The 14,066-nt window shown below is 39.4% G+C and overlaps 1 long non-coding RNA gene across 1 annotated transcript in view; it reads right to left on the minus strand.

Annotated features, from left to right (window-relative positions):
• LOC123594087 overlaps positions 1 to 14,066 on the minus strand; it is a 276,984-nt gene that overhangs the window by 49,748 nt on the left and 213,170 nt on the right. Inside the window, exon 4 of the long non-coding RNA XR_006710664.1 lies at positions 4,215 to 4,334. This is a non-coding gene — a long non-coding RNA (uncharacterized LOC123594087). The remainder of the gene's footprint in view (positions 1 to 4,214; positions 4,335 to 14,066) is intronic.

Here is a 14,066-nt window from a genome sequence, read left to right on the forward strand (position 1 = left end):
TACTCTGATGCTATTTTGCAAATGTGTCTCCTCTTCAGTGAGACTCAGAAAAAATTTTGAGTACAAGTTTCTGATAAACCTTAAATTATAAAACTGAACTAGGTAAGAATATTTCTGAACTAGTAAAAACTGGATTCAAGCAGAATAAAAATCAGTAAGATGGGACTCAATGAACTGAGAATAATTAAAATTTTTATGACTTTTTGTTTGAAACATTGCTGACTCTTTAAAATGTTTTATTTTTCCAAATTTAAGGAAATTTTTTCTCTCCAAATGACTTATAGCAAGTTGTTAAAATGTACCTTTGTGAACAAATTAAAACATTTATCTTGTTCCCCCACCTGATCCTACCAAACTTCAGAAATTCAGTGAGTGTTCTTATATTTTCATGTCAATTTATTTATTTGTATAAGTTCAATAAGAATCTGTTCTCCTGGGGCACCTGGGCAGCTCAGTCAGTTAAGCATCTGACTCTTGATTTCAGCTCAGGTCATGATCTCATGGTTCATGGGTTCAAGCCCCACATTGGGCTCTGCGCTGACAGCGTGGAGCCTGCTTTGAATTCTCTCTCCCTCTCTCTCTCTGCCTCTCCCTCACTCATGCTTTCTCTCTCTCTCACTCTCAAAGTAAATAATAAACTTTAAAAAAGGAATCTGTTCTCCTTATGACATGACACAATTGGAAACATTGGTTATATTACCAAGATTTTGTCTAGAGTGTCATATCTGAGAAAGACATGGAAATACCCAGATATGACCAGACAGCTTTAAGGAGCTAAGGTTGATTTTATGGAGCCAATACAGTTCCCTGGAAAGAGCAGCCTGATACCTTGCTTACAGAGTTCCCAGCAGCCTCACCAGGTGAGGAAAGAAGGTCACTTCCTGGCACGTGCAGGAACCTCAGGATATTCTGGGGACTTTGAGAAAAGAGGAATTCACACAAATCTATAGAATCCAAAGAAGGAAAGATGGAAAAAAGAAAGGAAGGAAGGCAAGAAGGAAGGAAGGAAGGAAGGAAGGAAGGAAGGAAGGAAGGAAGGAAGGAGGGAAGGAGGGAAGGAAGGAAGGAAAAAAGGAAGGGAGGAAGGAAGGAAGGAAGGAAGGAAGGAAGGAAGGAAGGAAGGAAAGACTGACAGGAAAGACAGTCAAGAAAGGCAGGAAGAAGGAAGAAAACAATTTGGCCTCATTATTTACGTAAGTGCAGCAAGAATAGCAGTGACCATACAGGCTCCTGAAAACCTGCTTTGCTGGAACTTTTATAAGGAATCTCCAGATTGAACTTTTAACATCCTCCAGAGGCCAAAAGCCAAGCTAAATAGTTGCCATCCCACTTGGCCTTTTCATTATAAACTGGACTAGATCCTGATTTCTTCTGGTTTCTGAAAGGGCGGGCCTATGCTGGCTGACTCCATCTTGTTCTGTGTCCTTCACCTTGATCACGCCTCCTCCCCTTGAGTAACCTCCCCCTCACCCGTTCAAACTTCCCGATCAAAACACGCCGGGCGACCTGCGCAACAGGACTCCGACCCTTCCCCAGCCAATCGGCTGAGGCCACAGCCATTACCTCACCAACTGCCCCTAGGCCCCAATAAAACCTTTGTCCTTTTGAAACTCGCTCTCTCTCGAATAAAGGCTCTTTTGCTTTTGCATTGGACTCGGCTCCCTGGTGGTCTTTGGAGATCACGAATTCTGGGCATAACAGTTTCCTCCAATGTCTAGCTATAACTCTCCAAACTAATGTTGATTTTTCTCCCTCCTTTCTGAGGTGGATTCATTTGAGAATAAAAACTTCCCTTTTCCCAAAGCCCTGCAAACTAAATATGAATGGCTCGATATAAACTTCAGAAAAATCATCACTACAGCTCATGTGTACACAATCTTCATGCCTGCTGTTCTATTGGCCACTCAAAGATCACCAGAGACACTCACAACTACAAACCAGGAAGTTCTGTCACACTGCTTCTGCCTGCTCTCACTCTATCTGAAGATGCTTCGAGCTTGACATCTAGAAATCTTTTCCACTGGCTCTCCTTAGCACTCAAAAACTGGTTTATAATTTGATCCAATCATTAACCATTGTTTTTCTTTTGTTTTCTTAAACAACAGGCATTTCTTTTTTTTTTTTTTTTAATGGTTATTTATTTTTGAGAGAGAGAGTGTGAGTGGGGAAGGGGCAGAGACAGGGAGGGAGACACAGAATCGGAAGCAGGCTCTGAGCTGTCAGCACAGAGCCTGATGTGGGGCTCAAACCCATGAACCATGAGATCATGACCTGAGCCAAAGTCGGACGCTTAAACAACTGAGCCCCCCAGGTGCCCCAACAGGCATTTCTAATACTGGATTACTTGAACCATAGGCCTAAATTTGAGAACATAGCTGTATGACCACCTCCTGAAATGAGTTGAACTGAACTTACATATTGTCAGGAGTGGTTCGGCAATATGCCACAGTCTACCAGCTCAACTTTCAATGTGTGAAACTTCAGGGAAGTTTCAGAAGAGGGCACTATAGGGGCCAAGGGCAGGCTGCCCCAAGATGGGCCACTTTGGTATGAACACTATTTTGAGTTAAAAGCAAACGAGCCCCAGAAGATTCGGAAAAAGCTCTTTACCTCCCCCTCTACTCTGTGCCTGTACCCGGAAGAACTCTATTAGATTTCTCGGGTAAAGAGGAATCTGTTATCTGCATACTAGGGCAACCTTTGTTTCCCAAACATCTCCTCTCACCTTCCTTCTAATGGTCTTTCTCCCCTTTGTGTCCTCAGACCCGTACCCCTCTCCTGAGCTCATATAAACTTCATGTTGTCTCACTGTCTTTGGAATTTCATTGTCTGTGTGGATTCCCCTTATGCATGCTATTAAGTTTGACTTTCTCCTGTTAATCTGTCTCTTGTCAATTTGATTCTTAGTCCAGCTAGAAAGACCTTGAAGGGCAGAGAAAGGTTTTTCTTCCCAACGAAAACATAGGAATCAATCTTTAGGACGTTGGATTAGACAGCAGTCATATCTTAGATATGATACCAAAAGTATAAGGAACAAAAGAAAAACAGATACATTACACTGCATCAAAATTAAAAACATTTATGCTTCAAAGACTTCAAGAAAGTGAAAAGACAACTCACAGAACGGGAAAAATATTTGCAAATCATATATCTAATACGGGGCGTGTATCCAGAATATACAAGTGATTTTGCCAAGTACAGTGTTTTTTTGGGGGGTGATAAAGATGTTCTAAAATTAGGTTGCGGTTATGGTTGCATAACTATGTGAATATACTAAAACCCACTTAGACTTTCAAAATGTGAACTTTATGATGTGTGAGGTATATTTCACTACAGCTGTTATTAAAAAAAAAAAAAGCGGGCTTTCTTCCCTATCTTTCCAGCTGCCCACAGCCAGCTTGTCCAAACACCTATGATTACCCCTTCTCAGAGGTTCCAAGGTGAAGATGCAGATATGCTTATTTTCAAAATTTCTGCAAAAGGACCCTTTCTTTATCCCTTGACTGGGTGCTAAAATCAGCTACCTAGACTGAAAAGATGCCAGATGTCTTAAAGTTGTGACATTTGTGCATCGGAAATTCCAGAGTTGCTACTGTTGGTTTTTTTTCCCTCTCCTTCAAAAATCAATGCCAGAGGCAGGCATTTGTAGCTTTTATCTGCTCTGCTCCTATGTCCCAGTGGCAGAAAGGTAGATAAGGATTGGCTGTCCCATGACAGTTCCTTTCAAGGTGTCTCACAGAGTGCCTGGGCTGGGACAAAAGAGACAAGGTCTGGATCTAATACCAGCCTCCCCACTCAAGTCACTCCTGGGGCTCTGTGAGGTTACTAGAACCCAGGGTAGAGGAGGCCTTGATATTCAAACAAACAAACCCAAACCACACACACACACAAATGTAGTAGATTAATTGCATATTCGAGAAATCTTTGTAATTGGCAATTTTATAAAATATGACATCTCCTCTTTCCTGCCAGAGTAATGGTTCAGAGAACAAAACTCAAAAGCCAATAACTCTTTCTCAGCTCTGTGTTTCCTGGTTTGCCGGCCTCACTCTGTGTTTGTGGAATGATTTAAGTATTAGTCTAAATGTTCATCACCAAGCAAACAGAATACTATACCCACTTCATAAATTCAGAGGACTAGATAGATCAGGCCATTCTGCTTCTCCAAAGATTTCTTTTGATAAATGCAAACACCCAAAAGGCATAGAGCTTACTTTTGGTGGGTCGACTGCTGTTAATTCAAACTTTGGGAAAGAAAGGCTTCTCAATGATTGGGTTCTCAGTATTGCGAGATCAGGAACAGCAACTTCTTCAAGATCCTTATTCCCCACAATCTGTTGAAAAGAAATGTAGTGGTTAATATAACAGGATTGATAAGCGTGAGGGTTTTGATTAGGCAGACCTGGGTTTGAATTCTCAATCCACCACTTACTAGCTGGATAACCTTGGATACATTACTTAATCTCTCTGTGTACAATCCCTAATTTACAAGGTTATTGTAAGACTGGAAAATGACATGAAGAGATGCACACCTTAACTCATCATCAAGGAATGGAAAGACAAGACTGCAAAGTCCATTGTATACCCAAATGATTGCACAAAAAAATTGGAAACCTGACAATACCAAGTGTTGAAAAGAGGGGAAGAATGGATCTCTTATGTAATATATCTCTCATACAATATATATTGATCTAAATATGTTGTTCAACTTTATGGTATGTTTTATTGTTTTTCATTCTCAAACTCTATGCACTAGAAATTCCACGCCTAGGTATATACCCAAAGGAAACTCCTGTACATGGTTATCTGAAATATGTACAACAATGTTTATCTAGCGCACTGTTCAAAATTGCAAGACACTTGAAACAACCCAAATGCCATTGACAGAAGAATGGGTAAAGTAATTGTGGTACGTTCCCGCGATGAAATATCAAACAGAAGTGACAATGATTGAACCACAGCTGAGCAACAATACTCAGGGTGAGAGTAAAGTACGACATCCTGTCACAAAGTTGACTGCAAGTCAAAAAAGAAATCCTACATTGTTAAAGCCTATAACTTGCATGTTATGAAATAAAACAAAAAGGCAAACAAGCAATAAACAGAGTCAATACAGTGACTACCCCTGAGAGGCAGGATGGGAGCGGGGCGGAACACACAGTGGAGTACTATGATTATTACCATTATAAATGAAGGTTGGGGTGGACCCAGGTTTTGCGGTGCTAATCTTTAGTAAAATAATACAAAATTACAAAAATAACAATGTTCCTGGCCACTCCAGGGTTCCTTAACATGAAAAGGAAGTGTGATGGGGAGGAAATCAGAATGGAAAAAGTGGTCTTAACGGATCTCGTTTTCAACCTCTTTTGCAGATTTTACAAATACCTGGGACTATGCCAATACATCTCTCAGGCTCTGGTAGAGATGTGGAAGAAGCCCCTGCAAGGTAGGGTCCCTAAAGCTTAAGCTTCACTGGCTTCATGGTAAATACACCACTGCTTGAATGAGGGGGTTCAATGTAAAGGGATAAACTAGATCAGTTATACAATACCTTCGAATCGAAACATCCTGAAACTTTATTAGTGAAGATCTGCAGAATCATTTAATAGACACAAACAGCATGAACTCTGTGTCGTCAGCATAATGTGCTCACAATGGGTTATGAGTTCAAACTCTACCATCACCTGTGTAGACTGTAATAATAGAATTTATCTTGAGGAGGTTAGCGGTAACACAAAAGAGAGTTCTTTGGCACAGAATTTTTATTCCCTCAGGATGTAGACATTTTAAGATACAACATTATGAAAGTGTAAGGCCATTAATGAGACAGAAAAAGGAAGTTATACATGAAAAGAAGGGACAAAATTAAAGTTAACCCCAACTATCATGACTGGTTTTTTTTTTAAGTCGGGACATTATAATGTATAATTGAAGGAACTAAAGAAAGGTTTCAATAAGAATGAAGGATAACAAACACAGACAAAAATTAATCACTTTTCTTTAAATTCCAGATACAGAAATTTGAGTTCTTTTATTCCTCAGACAAGAGGATTTTATCACCATGGGGTGGTACATAGTCACTTTCTTCTTTCATTTTCTTTTCTTTTTCTTTCATCACCAATTACCAGTCCTGTGGCTCCATTTCCACTCCAACCAGAAGCTCACATGAATGTGTCTGTTGTATCTCCAATGACATATATATGTCAACTACCAACTGTTGCGTGTTTACATTTATACAGTAGTATCGTAGCTCTCATCTGTTTCTTTTTCTTTTACTTGAGAGTGTATTTTTAAGGTCTTTCCATACTGCAACTGCTTCTAATTCCTGAACAGTATGCGTTTTATGTATCCATTCCCCCACCAGTGGGCGGCTGGTTTACCTCCAACCGCTTGTGTTTCCCAAACAATGCTGCAATGAGCAGGCCTTGTCAGATACCATGGTGGGTCTGTGTGCAGGTGTTTCTACATCCTGCACAAAGGAGTGGGATTGCCGACTCATAGGGAGTGTGCCTACCTTCACTTAGGACACCACCATTTTTGTCCACAATAGCTGTACCGCTCTAAACCCCTGCTGGCCATGCAGAAGTGTTTCTATTTCCTCACCTCTTTACAAACACTTGGTATTTTTGACCGGTTTTTTTTGGCAATAAAATGAGAATAAGGTGTACTGCTGTTTCACTGTGCATTTTTCTGATTACCAGGGAGGCTGAACATCTTTTCTTGTTTGCCCATTTAGAATTTTAGTTCTGTGACTTGCCTTTTCATATAATTTGCCCATTTTTCTAGTTCCCCTTTTTCTTGCTTATCTGGATGATTTCCTTGTATACTTAGATATCAGTCCTTTGACTCTAGTTTTTGATGTTGCAAAAATCTCCCATTAAGCCATTTGCTTATTAATTTTATATGCGATGTCTTTCATTCCAAAAAAGTCTTTAGTGTTGATGTAAACAAATAATAACATCTGCCAACTAGACAATAACTTTTTTAATAATTGAAATATCCATTTACCAGTAGAAAAATCATATGAAGTGTGTGATGTTGAGATTTGCAAAGTGAGGTTCAGCCCATGTTTCCTTAAATTAATTTTGAGCTACCTTCAGGTTTCTGTGAAAATCAGATACCATATCTAAATACAAACACCTAGTGAAATAACCATACATTCAGGTCATATGACTATGACAAAAGAGCATGATTCTGTTTAAAAATGATGTTAAGCTCTCTTTTAAAAACCTTTTTTTAATTTCTACATATTTAATTTGTATGTATATTTTATATACAATGTTTATGATTCATATCACACAATAATAAAAATAGATGTGATGTTTTTGTAGGTATTTAATAGATCTTTATCAGATTAAAGAGTCCCTTTTTTGTCCCCTTTTGTTTCTGGTTGTTTTTTTACAGTTAGTATAATACTATGTTTTTCACTATTTCTGGCAATGCTTTTGAATTAAATTACATTTTATGTATTGCTGTTACTGCCCAGGTTTTAATTTGATTAATATTAATCTGATGTATTTTCCTCTGGATCTTTATTTTACCTTGTTACATGTGGTTTTGTTTTAGGAGTTTCTTTTTAAAATTAAAGGTCGCAGATTTTGGTTTTGTTTTTAATCCTGTGTAATAGTCCATGTCTCTTATAGGGTGAATTTAATTCTTTTAAGTATATTTTTATTATTTTGCGCTTGGATTTATCTTTTTATATATTTTTTTTGCAGGTTATCCACCCACTTTTAAAAACATATTTAAGTATAAAATTTTCTAAGCCAAAGTTATTCAGTTTTACTTATCTTCCTTGCTAAGGCAAAGATTTTAGCATGCTCTCACTCTACGCATTGAATATCCCCCTCATTTTATTGTTGCTTTGAGGTTTAGTTTCACTCTTGTTTCCAAAAACGTTCTTACTCTTCTCAGTCACTAAATAAACTTACTGACAGATTTTATAAATTTATTTGTTCATTATTATTTCACACATCTTAAGCATTCCCTCTGCATTAATGTCTCCTCTTGCCAAAGTATATACTTTAATATTTCTTTCAGTAAGGGTCTGTGAGTCATAAATTCAGCCTTTGTTGACCCATAAATATCTTTATTTTCCCTCACTTTTGAATAATTATTCATACACACATAAATTTCTAGCTCATATATATTACTCCACTGTATTCTTGCAAGTATCATTGCTAATGAGAAGTCTTCTCTCTTTTTAATTGTTCTATTAGTCTGTTCCTATTTGGTAGCTTTTAAGATACTTTCTCTTTATCCTTGTTCTTCTTCATTGCCACTGCAACATGTGTCTAAAGGAGGTATAATTTTAATTATCCTTCTCAGTCTCAAAGTAAGCTTTGTTCTCCAAACTCAAGTTTTTTCTTCAATTAAGGGAAAATTTCATCAATATTTCCTTAAGATTTGCTACTTCAACTCTACCCCCTTTTTTTTTTCTGATGGAACTTGTATTATGCTTATGTATTTTTCAATCTTTCTCCATTATAACTGTTCTTTTATATTTGGTATCAGTATCTATGCACTATATGCTGGATGAATTATTCAAAACTGTTTTCCAATTCACGGATTCTCTATTCAAATGTGTCTAGATTTCATTTTATCCTATCTATTGAGGATCTTTCCTATCCTATCTTTAATTCCCATAACTTCATTTTTCATTCTAAGTTTTCTATTTGGTTCCTTTCCTATCTACCTACTCTGATTCTTTTAAGTCTGCCTTGCTTTATAATTTCCTGTTCACTTTGTGAAAATTTACTTTTTTAACCCATCATCTTAGACATACTTATGAGTCTTTTACAGGCTGTTCTATTAGCTGATCATCCATGAATTCATGTTTTGACTGATGATTTTGTCAACTCTCTTTCTTAGCATATGATTTATTCACTTTTTTTGTAATTTTAGTTTGCAAGACCATTTTGAGACTTTGAGAGGGCATTTTCTTTCTCTCCTCTCACTGTTTTCCAGCAGGTTCTTAGTACTTCTGCCTTTGGGCTGAAGACAGAAAATCAGGAGTTATTTGGAAGTCCCGGGTCTCAGTCTTGTGATAACATCAGGAATATCTCAGATCCAGTCAGATCCAGCCTGTGGACATCTTGGTTCCATTCAGGGGTGAAGGCTGTGCCTCTCTTCTCTCTTCCCAGGCCCACTCATGAACTGTAGCCAATAAGCCACAGCCCCAAGTGGCAGGGAACAGCAGACCACAGACACGTACAGCTGCCTTTTCCCAGTTACTACTTTTTCTCCTGCCTCTCCCTCTCGAGGCAAACAGAGGAGGAGACAATACTTAGAACCTATTTCTAAAGATGGCTGAACTTTGTGCTCCCCCACTGCCTGGGTAATGTTTAGCACTGACAGCAGGGCTTCAGTAAAGACAGAGAAGCAGTCTATCCAGATGGGGAACTTTAGGAGTCAGGCTTTTAAAGATCATAAGGGAATTTTACTTGAGAATGAATCTAACTGATTTTATGTTGGGTTATTTGGCCACAAATGACATAGAAAGATTGTAACCGTAACTGCTTTTCTTTGGGGGATTATATCAAGGATTCAATGAATGAACCTATTTTTAAGAATGCCAGAACATGAGAAAATGTCCCAGGGACCCCCCCTTCCCCTAAAAAAGGGACCAGAGCAGAGGAAGGGGGTTGGGGCACAGAAAGAGAATGTAGGAAAGGGAATCTAGAGAAAAGCACATAGAAAAACGAGGGAGAGAAAGATGAGGCAGCATTGCAGGGGAGAAAGAACCCATGGGAGAAGGAAGAGAGAAATACAGCCAGAGAGACAAAAGTAGCCATAAAAGGAAAAAGTTTGCAAAAAAAAAAAAAAAAAAAAAAAAATACTGTGAATACATTGAAAGGATTCAATTTTCTCGCTTTTAAAAAAGAGAACATGACCACAACCATAGGAGTACATGTACCCTATTTGCTTGTTGAGTCTGTTGAGGGGGATAAACCAGAAAAGAGGAAGTAGTAAAAATGACTAATCTTCCTATCAGTGGAATGACCCCTTCGAAGCCCGAGGCAGAAGGCTGCTCTACACTAGCTGTTGCCTGGCACAGACAAGGAGCACTCCCACTGCCTCTGGTCGCTTCTTACAGCCAGGCTGATTCGATAGTCTCTTCAATAACCCATTCATCCACAGCCTTATATTAGTTTTCATCCTGAGTAACACTAATTGCCCTTCGGCTGAGAGCATGTGTGAGGCATTGATTGATGACATTGTGCTATTTTTCCACTAAAGCAGCAACCGCATGTGTCTTGGCTGACGCACACATCCCTCCCCACGTGGCGGGTGGAGTTATTCCAAGACCAGTGACTGCAGGGAAAGTGAGCCCTCATCAGCAAACTACTAGTGGGGTTAATAGAATGAACCACAAGAGATTAACCCCATCTTAATGACTGATCTTCCCCCTTTGAAACAGCATGGTCAGCTATCAGCATGAGGCCAAATATTTGCTTTTCTCCAGGAGTGCTCCCATTTATCCCAACCTGTCTTTGCTTGGGTTTCCCCAGAAGCAGAAGCTGAGAGAAGGTTGTGAGAGCAAGTAGTTTATTTGGGAGGTGCAGATAACACTGGCAGGAGAGAGGGGAAATGAGAAGAGGGAGAGAAGGCAGCCAAGAAAGGATGCGTTATTAAGCCAACTTCCACTGTAGGCAAATAGAGCCTAATCCTACAGGGAAACTCAAGGAAGTGGTGTAAACCCATGCCTTAGGTTATTTAGCTGAGGAGGGTTATTTAGCAAGGGAGCTGGGGTATTTACCCACCGACTCTTGTCAGACATTTGCTGCTCCTGGAAAGTATTCTTTCCCAGAAATTCCAGCCTGTCCTATATATGAGCAGAGTGGCCTTGCACTTAAAGACATGTAAACACTGGCAGTTGGAAGTTAGCTGGAGTAGACTAACTGGTAAGGCTTGAGAGATGTATGGGGCTCCTACCACACTTGCCCCAAAGCCTTAGTGGATACTGTGAGGCTTGCTTCATTTAATGAATTCATCTGAGCAAAGCTTTTCATGTCTGAAATTTCATAACACGGGCTCATTTATAAGTAGTTTAGCAGCCTTCATTTGTGGTACACCTAAATTACTCCCAGCACTCAGGATCAGCTTCAACTCTACTTGCTGTGTAACTAACCAGGCAACAACATTTAACCTCTCCAGATCTGTTTTGTTTTTCTTTCCTACTGTCAAGTGGAAATAATAATACCTGCCTTCCCTCACAGGAATGAAATAAAACTCAAAATCAAAATATGATCAAATATGTCAGGAGTCAACAAACGTTTCCTATAAAGGGCCAGACAGTAGACATCTTAGGCTTTACGGACTATGTAGTCTCTGCCGTTGTAGCAGGAAAACAGGCTAGACAATAAGTAAACAAATGATTATGGCTGGGTTCCTATAAAACATTACTTTAAAAATTTTTATGTTTATTTTTATTTTTGAGAGAGAGAGACAGAGCACAAGTGGGGAAGGGGCAGACAGAAAGGGAAACACAGAATCCAAAGCAGGCTCCAGGCTCCGAGCTGTCAGCACAGAGCCCAACGTGGGGCTGGAACCCAAGGAATGTGAGATCATGACCTGAGTCAAAGTCGGACGCTCAACCGACTGAGCCACCCAGGTACCCCCCTATAAAACATTATTTACAAAAACAAGCGGTGGGCTAGATTTGACCCACCATTCCATGAGCTCTGGTTTACCAAACTCTAACATATAAGAAAGGCCTTTGCACACTTCCGGTATCATTTACTCCTCCCTCAATAAGTCACTGAAGTTCACCATCCCTGTCTTCCTGGAATTAGAATTCATATTTTCCTTCTTCATGAAGCACAAGTTTACTATGAATACCTCTTCTGTGAAAGGCTTCATAGCGGCCCTGGGGATTCGGTGCTAGCTAATAAGACAGACACTGACCGTGCCCAACACCTGGGAAGGGAATCCTAACTGTGTTCTCCCACCAATCCGCACTGCTAGAGAGCCATTCGTTTTTGATCAACAAGTGACAACTGCAATTGAAACTCTCTTAATGCCTGCGAGCAGGGGGGCAGAGGAAGCATTACTAAAGAAGCTTAAGCTTCTGGGTGCCACACTTGCAATGACTCCTTTCAAGGTCCTAGAAGGGGCCCTAGTAATGATTCATATTGACATAAATACTTGTCAAACTCACAAATGCAAGCAATTTCAATCACAACTGGTTAAGGCCAGGCTACTCTCTTTCCACTCTAAAGTCTTCCATCATGCCTCCCCTGTGTTAGATGGTTTTTCTGATCTTGTCCTTTGAAAAAGCACAATAAACTAATCAACAGCCATTTTAAGCTACTTTTAATGAAAAACATTATCGCTGTTTGGACTTAGAAGTTATGGACTATTGGGACTTCCTTAAAAGAGTCCGTCTTTTAAGAAGCAATAATTAATAATAGATAAATAATTATTCACTGGGGTTCTTTGGTGCCCCTAGTGTCAGAGCACTGCTGGGGAGGGCATGATTACTTCTGGCCCAAGAACTGGTGAGAAAAAATGACAAGAACAGCTGTCAAATTCTTTTTTTTTTAATGTTTATTTTTGAGAGAGAGTATGACTGGGGAAGGGGCAAAGAGTGGGGTGGACAGAGGATCTGAAGCAGGCTCTGTGCTGACAGCACAGAGCCTGATGGGGGGCTCGAACTCATGAACCATGAGATCATGGCCTGAGCCAAAGTCACACGTTTAATTGACTGAGCCACCCAGGCATCTCTGAAATTCTTTAAAGAAGCAAACTACCGACTGACAAATGAATATATACATATTAATATATATATATATATATATATATATATATATATATATAAGTATATATATATATAAGCACACACACAATGGAATATTACTCGACAATCAAAAATGAAATCTTGGGGCGCCTGGGTGGCGCAGTCGGTTAAGCGTCCAACTTCAGCCAGGTCACGATCTCGCGGTCCGGGAGTTCGAGCCCCGCGTCGGGCTCTGGGCTGATGGCTCAGAGCCTGGAGCCTGTTTCCGATTCTGTGTCTCCCTCTCTCTCTGCCCCTCCCCCGTTCATGCTCTGTCTGTCTCTCTCTCTGTCCCAAAAATAAATAAAAAACGTTGAAAAAATAAATAAATAAATAAATAAACATTAAAAAAAAATTAAAAAAAATGAAATCTTACCATTTGCAACAGTGTGGATGGAATTATAGTGTATTATGCTAAATGAAATAAGTCAGAGAAAGACAAATCTCATATGGTTTCACTCATATGTGGAATTTAACAAAACATGAACATAGCAGAAAGGAAGCAAAAAGTAGACAAAAACAGAGAGAGAGACAAACCATAAGAGACTCTTAAATACAGAGAACAAACTGAGGGTCGCTGGTGAGGTGCTTGGTGGAGGATGGGCTAAACAGGTGAGGGGCATTAAGGAGGACGCTTGTTAGGATGAGCACTGGGTGTTATATGTAAGTGATGAATCAGTAAATCCTATTCCTGAAATCATTATTACACTATTTGTTAACTAAATTGGATTTAAATTTTTAAAAAAGGGAAGAAAAAGAAGCAAACTACCTATGCTTAGGAAAGCAGCTTGAGAAAAATCCAAATAAAAATTATCATCACTGGGGCCCCTGGGTGGCTCAGTCGGTTAAGCATCCGACTTCGGCTTAGGTCATGATCTCGCGGTCTGTGAGTTCGAGCCGCGTCGGGCTCTGTGCTAACCGCTCAGAGCCTGGAGCCTGTTTCAGAGTCTGTGTCTCCCACTCTCTGACCCTCCTCCGTTCATGCTCTGTCTCTCTCTGTCTCAAAAATAAATAAACATTAAAAAATTTAAAAAAAAATTATCATTACTAAGATTTATAAATTTACAAGGTCACTTGCAGCACTTTCCAGGTTTCTATTCCTTCCTGAGCTAACCTGGGCCCTGTAATTTGATTGCATTTGCCCATCTAACTACCAGTATCTATGAAAAATCATATGTATGAAGTATTTGTGGATGGATATGGACACATATATATTTGAGTGTATACATATACACACATCTATATAAGTATATATGACATCTATGTAAAACTCTCCAAAAACAAAATT

This window comes from Leopardus geoffroyi, chromosome X, assembly GCF_018350155.1.
Source record: "Leopardus geoffroyi isolate Oge1 chromosome X, O.geoffroyi_Oge1_pat1.0, whole genome shotgun sequence".
NCBI lineage: Eukaryota > Metazoa > Chordata > Mammalia > Carnivora > Felidae > Leopardus > Leopardus geoffroyi.